General features: G+C 44.3%; 1 protein-coding gene across 1 annotated transcript in view; it reads right to left on the bottom strand.

Annotated features, from left to right (window-relative positions):
- Positions 1-2,620, bottom strand: part of Aknad1 (AKNA domain containing 1) — a 42,667-nt gene extending 40,047 nt beyond the window's left edge. Inside the window, exon 1 of the mRNA XM_021158605.1 lies at positions 2,425-2,620. The gene's annotated coding sequence lies outside the window, so the exon portion shown is untranslated. The remainder of the gene's footprint in view (positions 1-2,424) is intronic.
- Between the last annotated feature and the right edge of the window lie 5,923 nt (positions 2,621-8,543).

Here is an 8,543-nt window from a genome sequence, read left to right as displayed (position 1 = left end):
CAGTACCCACAGAGCTCCTTGGAACTATACCACCAATCAAAAACAAAACACAACAAAAAACAAAAACAAAAAACAAAAAAAAAAAACCATGGTGGGACTCATGGCCGCATATTTAGCAGAGGATGGCCTAGTCGGTCATCAATGGGAGGAGAGGCCCTTGGTTGGTGAGCAGGGGAAGGGGGAAGAGATAGGGGGTTTTCAGAGGGGAAACCAGGAAAGGAGATAATATTTGAAATGTAAATAAGAAAAATATCAAATAAAAAATAATACGTTCCAAACTTTAAATATCCCATGGTTATTAAACATGCAAACACTTTAGAAGTTCAATATTTTAAAACATCCCAAGTATCAAAGTTCAAACCTCTCTAAAATATCAAGGTTCCAAAAGAAATCCAGTCTTCTAAGAATTCCAAATTCCTAACTATGCGCTCCTATAATATAAAAACCTGGTCAAATCGTTTTCTTCCGGTCCTCCTCCTCCCCATCCTTCTTTTCTCTTTCCCTCCCTACATGGTTTCTCTGCGCAGCCCTGGCTGTCTTAGAACTTACTCTATAGTTCAGGCTGGCCTCAAACTCAAAGATCTGCCTCCCTAGTACTGGGATTAAAAGCATGTGTCACCGCTACCCAGCTAGTTAAGAAGTTTCTTATACAAGAGAAAATAATCAGGGCATAGTCACAGTCAAAGCAAAACCAATGTTCAAGGGTATAAACAGGTTAGTGTTGTCTGGGATCCACTCACGGTCTTCTGGCTGGGACTTTGCTACAACTGACTGCACCTTAACCAGTACCCTCTCCTGGGCTCTCTTCAGGAACTCTGACCCTGTCTCAGTTGCTCTCCATGACTCCTTCAGACTTTCAAAGCCACTACCCCCCAAGTGACTTTTGCACATTGCCAAGTTTGGCTGCCAGCATGAGATGCAGTCTTCAACTCCTCTGGTCATTGTGTGATGACCTTGAGTAAAACACGCCCAGCTTTATAATCCTTAGTGATGCTGGTCTAGTTCTTAATCACCAGTAATTTCTCAGCTCCAACTGACCAGCATCAACTGTACCAGCAAAGCAAAGTTTTGCATTGGTGGTCTTATAGTTACAGCCAACTCTTCTGCCATAGCCCATGAGAGCTACAGAGTCTTAGTTCAAAATACCACTAAAACATGTCTAATAGAATCTTATTTCCCTCTGTAACTTGGAAAGTCAAACCTCTGACAAGTAGGTTGCCTTCAGCTTTGTCTTTTAAGCTCCCACAAGAGCTCATTAAGCTCTCAGAACATCCAGTGATTTTTTTTTCCAGCCCAAAGTTCCAAAGTCCTTCTATAATCCTCACCAAAACACGGTCAGGTCTGTCAGCAATACTCCACTCCTGGTACCAATTTCTGTCTTCGAGTTTCTATTGCTGTGATAAAACACCAAGACCCAAAACAACTTGGGGAAGGAAGTGCTCATTTTATATTACAATTCTCAGGTCACACTCCAACACCAGGGGAAGTTGGGGAGGGAACTCAAGACAGGAGCCTGGAAGCAGGAGCTGATGTGAAGGCCACAGAGGAACCCTGCTTACTGGCCTGCTCCTCATGGCTTGTTCAGCCTGCTTTCTTAAAGCATCTAGGACAACCTAGTGGGGGCATTCTCTCAGTTGATGTTCCTTCTTCCAAAATGACTCTTGCTTTTATCAAGTTGACATAAAACTAGCCAGTACATCGTGTCTCCACATCCTGAGCTGTGGGATTACAGGTGTGCCTCATCATGCCAGATTTATGCTGGGATGAATCTGGGGCTTCCTGTATGCTTAGCCAGCACTTTACTAATAAAGCCCAACCCCAGCCCTCATCTTATCATTTGGGACAGGGTCTCTGTAAACTGCCCAGCTGGCCTGTGACTCATTTTGCAGGCCACAACAACCCTGAGCTTGTGATCAACTTGCTCAGTCTCCTTTATGGCTAGAGATATGGTCCTGCACCACCAGGTCCAATTTCATGGCCATCTTTTGACCTCAGAACTGTTCATTTCATGTTCTCTGAGCCAGATAGATGGGAAGATGCCTGTGAGCCAGCTGTGGAACTGAGAGCCAGGATAACTTATACTCAGCCTCATCTCTCCACTCCACAGCCTAACTAACAGGTACCCGTTAGTTCAGCCGCATCTCTTCCCCCTCGTGATTCTAAACCCATGCTTCTGAGATCAACTGTGCTGACTGAAACAACACTGAGAGAGACCTAAGTGTCTGAGGTGGTGACAGAGCCGTCCCTCCCTGCTCCTCCCTACTTTGGCCTTTAGAGTATGATTGGTAAGGAGTCGGGAGCCTTGAGAACCTGTCCCATAACAGTTTTGTTCTGCACAAAGTCACATGCTGCTCTGTCCTCGCCAAAGCAATGTGACATTCACCACCAAGAGGTAAAACTAGGGCAGGTACAAAAGAAACTCACGTGCGTCTTAGGGTCCCGACATCACACAGTGAAGAGCCTTGCACCGCAAATGAGCCAGCCGTTAACTGAAAATCATTTCATTTCTTTCAATCACTGGAAAGTTGGTTGCAATTGAATGGCAGGACAGAAATTAACCCTTTAAAGTTGTGGTGTGCGTCTGTCTCCTCCTGCATCCCTCTAAGGAAGAGGTCACACTGAAAACTCACAGAGAACTTCTGATGCAATCTAAGCTCTTTGTTTTAAGAGCAGCAAGAAAATAGTTGGTTTCGCTCCTAATCTTTATGTTCTCTGCCTCTATATCTAGCTGTGGATTTCTATTTATCCACGAGGAGGAAAAAAAATACCTGGCAGCTGGCTCAAAATAAGTCCTAAGCCACACCCAAGGGTCAGATATCCAGGGATTTTTTTTATTCAGTTTATATTGTTTCTAGATTAAAATATTTGCAGCGGTAATGCGATGCACACCTCCTCTGTACCTGCTGCATTGGATTCCAGGCTGGTAATCGTATCAGTTAACTGGACCTCAGCCCTGTGGGCTGCCCACAAATGCAGTGTCTAAAACTGTAACCGTAGCTCATTCTGTGTAGTGGCCCAGCCTCGTCTTGTCATTGTGGGATGACAGGGAAACTGCAGTGGAGCAACAGAGCAACCCAATCCTCCCTCGGGAGCCAGGTGATGTATTATTTATAGTCAGGCGGAGGGCCACCAGTCTTCCACGAGTGGGCATGAATGTAGTGACCAGCTGTTACAGGTTATTTATCTAGAGACTATCTTTGAAACTGAGCAAACCAGAATTTGGAAAAACACCTTTCCTTCACTGCCTTTTTTTTTTTAACCTAATTTTCTGCCCACATAGCCCTGTTGTAACCATAGACAGTCTAATCTGTATCATGATCCCACGGACACTGGCAATGCTCAGAGAACATTTGGAAAGCAATTAATTTTCTGAGAATAATTCTCATGATAAATTTGCTGTGTGTGTATGAAGTGTACATCCATGTAAGGGGACTGTGTTGGGGTACAGGTGTGTGTGTGCTGAAAATTACAGGGCAACCTCCAGTGTAGGTCCCCAGGCACCTGCCATTTGTTTGAGACAGTCTGTCACTGGCCTGGAACATATCACCACCACTGGGTTCAGAGCTGTGAGACACTGTACTTGGGAATCTGGGGATCTGAATTTAAGTCTTCTCATTTGCAAAGCAAGTGCTTTTATTGAGTGGTCCATCTCCCTGGCCTTCATAATAAGATTTTAACCACCCTCAATTTTAAGGAAGTATTATGCTAATAACTCCCAAGCCAGTCAGAGGGTTCAGCAGATAAAGGGACTTCCTGCCTGAACCTGAAGACGTGAGTTTGGTCTCTGAGATATATTGCAGGCTTGATGCATCTTTACTGGCTGAGTAGCCTGAAAGAGATGGACAAAGGACTACAGCACTCAGGAAGCAAAGGTGGGGTGAAGGGGATCACAAGTAGGAAACTAGCCTGCTCTACATAGCAAGTTCCAGGCCAGTCAGGACTACATGGTAAAATCCCATCTGAAAAAAAATAAAAATCACATCATTCACTCAATCAGCACAAATGTGCTAGGGATGTTGGTGGAAGGTAGATAGCATGATGGTGAGGCTTAAAGAAGCAGATCTGTTTAATATACATGAAATAATGAGGGGAGAAATCAAACATGTGTGTCTAATACATACGAAATGATTTGGGCAGAAACTAAACAAGTGTCCGTCCAGTACATATGGAATATTTTAGGGAAAAATCTATACAAGTGTCTGTATCCAATACATATGAAATAATTTGGAGAGAGAGTCAACAGGCAGAGGCAATGTGCTTGGGAGCGCCTGGGAGAAAAAGGGAAATGAACCTACCTCCTTGGCCAACCTCCTTGGCCACACCTCCCACTATTTCTAGTATTGTATGACGATCATGCAAATCAGTATGCAAATTATCTCAATGGGCAAACGATGTAGAGTAACAGAAAGAGAAACCACAACCATAGGAAAAGATTATCTGTATGCTCACACCTTTGCTAGAATTTTCTATCTTAGGCGCTTTGTCCTCAACTAAGCTTTCGTTTTCAAAATTACAATTATAGATTGTTTGAGACAGGGTTTTTGTGTCCTAGGTGGTCTTTAAACTCCCTAGGTAACAGAGGATGATCCTCAGTGTGCTGGGATAGCAGGCGCTAGGAATCAAACCTAGGACTCCGTGCACAATAGGCCAGCACACCACCAACTGAGCCACATCTCCAGCCCTACACTAGCACAAAAATATAAAAAGGAATGAGAGGACTTTTCAGACATAGCACACCTCCCAGATGAAAGAGAAGTCTCAGTGATCTAACAAAGCTTTATCTTTGTTTTGTTCTCAAAACAGGGTCTCACTATGTAACCCTGGCTGTCCTGGAACTTCCTATGTAGACTGGGCTGACCTCTAACAGAGATCTGCCTGTCTCTGCCTCCTGAGTGCTGGAAATAAAGGTGTGTCCCACTGTGCCTAGCCTGAAACTGTACCTTATTCTTTTTAATTTTCATTATTGCTTTATTTAATGCGTATGGGGCATGTTTTTCTCCATTTGTGTCTGTGCCCTGTAAGCATGTCTGCTGCCTGTGGAGGTCAGAACAGGGATCCCTTGGACCTGAAGTTACAGATGAATGTGAGCCACCATGTGGATACTGGAAATTAAACTCCGGTCCTCTGGAAGAGCAGTCAGTGCTATTAACCACTAAGCCCCTATATCTTTTACATTAAAAAAAGTATTTATTGGTGGTGGTGGCATCTGTGTGTGTGTTTACCTGAGTGTGTATCCCTGAATGTGTGCTTCCATGAAGTGCCCTTGAAGCCAGAAGAAGGCATCAGGTTCCCTGGAACTGGAGTTACAGGTAGTTGTGACCCACCTAATCTGAGTGTTGGGAATTGAACCTGGTCTGCTGGAAGAACAGCAAATGCTCTTAACTCCTGAGCCAGAGCTCCAGCCCTAAAGCTGTATCTTCATGCACATGAAGTCTGAGTGAAAGTGAATTTACTTTTCTGGAAAGATTGAGGCCATCTAAAAAAAGAAAAAGAAGGAGATAGAGGAGGAGGAGGAAGAGAGAGAGAGAGAGAGAGAGAGAGAGAGACCTTTGCATGGTACTAGGATAGGAAATGGACAGCCACTCTGAAGTCTTGAAATGGTGTACAATATGCATTGTCTTCATCCTTGCCTGACTTAGCTTGATCTGATCAGGTGTCTCTTTTTATGCATGCACATGCACACCTGTTTTTCCCGAGGAGTCATAGAAGGGTATCTTGGCTCTTTATTCACAGCTTCTACTCCTACACCTGGAAGAGGAGACCTGCCTTGCTCGCAGGAATGAAATAAGTCTGGTAATGTCTTGACTTCAGTTAGTGTATATATCAGCTTAAGTAAGATTGACTCTCCCTTATTCAAGACATCACAATTGCCAAGAACATTGTTCAAGGAAGACAAGTTCTGAGGACTTCTAGACAAAGATCTGAATTCTGCTACGGTTGTGTGTAGCTCTTTGCTACTCTGCCTTAGCTCCAGGAAGTGGCCGTGCTACCAGCCCCAACCCAGCTTCCCTGGAATCCAAGGATAAAAGACAGACACACAATTGTTCCCTTTCAACTTGCCTTCTTGGCACAATTGCTGGGCGTTACTATCTCCTGCCTGGAAAGTGTGCCTTTATTACTACTCATAGTTCTGCACCTCCCATCTGCCCTAAACTTTAGTGGCTAGTCCAACTAGGACCTGCTAAATGCCCCTGACCACCTGCCTGTAGGAGCAGCATGTGTGGTCACTTCGATTTTTTAGATCTTACATGGCTCTTCAACCTTTCTCCAGAAGAAGTGTGGCAAAACTCTCCTCTCCTCCCTTGTGGGCTCTCTTCTACTCCAGGGACCTGGAAGTCCTGCCTGTACCTTCTGTCCAGCATTTGGCCCATGGTTTTCTTTTCTTTTCTTTCTTTCTTTTTTTTTTTTTTTGCCAGTCCATTCAACTTTCTTTTTTTTTTTTTAATTACATCTTTTCCTCAATTACATTTCCAATGCTATCCCAAAAGTCCCCCATACCCTCCCCCCCTACTTCCCTACCCACCCATTCCCATTTTTTTTTTTTTTTTTTTTTGGCCCTGGCGTTCCCCTGTGCTGGGGCATATAAAGTTTGCATGTCCAATGGGCCTCTCTTTCCAGTGATGGCCGACTAGGCCATCTTTTGATACATATGCAGCTAGAGTCAAGAGCTCCGGGGTTCTGGTTAGTACATCATGTTGTTCCGACAATAGGGTTGCAGATCCCTTCAGCTCCTTTGGTACTTTCTCCAGCTCCTCCATTGGGGGCCCTGTTATCCATTCACTAGCTGACTGTGAGCATCCACTTCTGTGTTTGCCAGGCCCCGGCATAGTCTCACAAGAGACAGCTATCTCTGGGTCCTTTCAGCAAAATCTTGCTAGTGAATGCAATGGTGTCAGCGTTTGGATGCTGATCATGGGATGGATCTCTGGATATGGCAGTCTCTAGATCCTTTCGTCACAGCTCCAAACTTTGTCTCTGTAACTCCTTCCATGGGTGTTCTGTTTCCAATTCTAAGGAGGGGCATAGTGTCCACACTTCAGTCTTCATTCTTCTTGAGTTTCATGTGTTTAGCAACTGTATCTTATATCTTGTTTTTACTGGCAGATCAACAACCAACTGAGGAACAGGACCTTAGCGTCAGCACCACCCCTACATCTCTTCATTTTCATCTCTCCTCTTCTCCTTTCCTTACCTTCTCTCTCTCTCTCTCCCTTCCTTCCTTTCTTTCTTTCTTTCTTCCTTTCTTTCTTCAGTGTAGCCCTGGCTGTCCTAGAACTCACTCTGTAGAACAAATTGGCCTCAAACTCAGAGATCCTCCTGCCTCCTCCTGCCTCTGTTTCCCAAGTTCAGGGATTAAAAGCATGTGCCACCACTAACAGGCATTAGGACTTTCTAGTTTTGCAATTTGGCGAAAGTTAATAACTTCTCTGATTCTTACTTTCATGCTTTGTAAAATTGTGGAGATAGCTGGCTGAGTCCTGCACAACTTGATCCTGGCAACCAGACTGGGTGACACAGGAATAAAGGACAGACACATGTGCAGGAAAACTGGGCTCAGGTAGGCTGTGCTTCTCTGATGGAGTGGCACTTAATGCATAGCAACCAGGAACACCGTCATGGACACAGAGCACAAGGAGGAGGGTTACCTAGCCTTGGCAATCTCTGCAGTGGAGCAGTCTCAGGCTGTGACATCTGGAGGAGGAAGCTGCAGTCCATGCTTTCTGGACACTTTGTCAACTTTCACACACAGACCCCAGGGAAGAATTTACCAATTCCCTGAGCGAGCATGACCTGGGTCAGGCTTTACCAATTCCCTAAGCCTGATGGGAGAAGACTTTATTAATTCCCTGAGCCTGATAAAGCATTGGAATATTTGTCAATTATAATATTTACTTAGGATTTCCTCTGCTCCTCACAATTCCTCTAAGAATAAAAGAAGAAAATGTGTTTACGGGCTGGTGAGATGGCTCAGTGGGTAAGAGCACCCGACTGCTCTTCNGAAGGTCCAGAGTTCAAATCCCAGCAACCACATGGTAGCTCACAACCATCCGTAACGAGATCTGGCGCCCTCTTCTGGAATGTCTGAAGACAGCTACAGTGTACTTACATATAATAAATAAATAAATCTTTAAAAAAAAAGAAAAGAAAAGAAAAGAAAATGTGTTTACTTCACGTACTATGGGTCATACTGAGGAATGGAAGCCATTCCTACAGAACCAAAGTCCTGGGTCTTAGAAATCCTTCTCCACCCTTACCCCAGCATGAGCCATCCTAACCCAGCTACATATTGGGAACATTATAAACAAATAAATGTAGCACATTAGGGTTGGGCTGTGTCTATTTTAGGTTTAACACATGCATACAATTTAGAGCAGTGCTTGCCATATAATGTCTCATAAACACTAGCTTTAAAACAACATTGGTGAAACTATGCTGGGGCCAAACAAACACAGGAGTGGATGCTCACAGTCAGCTATTGGATGTATCACAGGGCTCCCAATGGAGAAGCTAGAGAAAGTACCCAAGGAGCTAAAGGGATCTGC

The sequence above is a fragment of the Mus caroli genome, chromosome 3 (assembly GCF_900094665.2).
Source record: "Mus caroli chromosome 3, CAROLI_EIJ_v1.1, whole genome shotgun sequence".
NCBI lineage: Eukaryota > Metazoa > Chordata > Mammalia > Rodentia > Muridae > Mus > Mus caroli.
The sequence above is the reverse complement of the archived record's forward strand: the minus strand, read 5'-3'. Positions and strand labels throughout refer to the sequence as shown.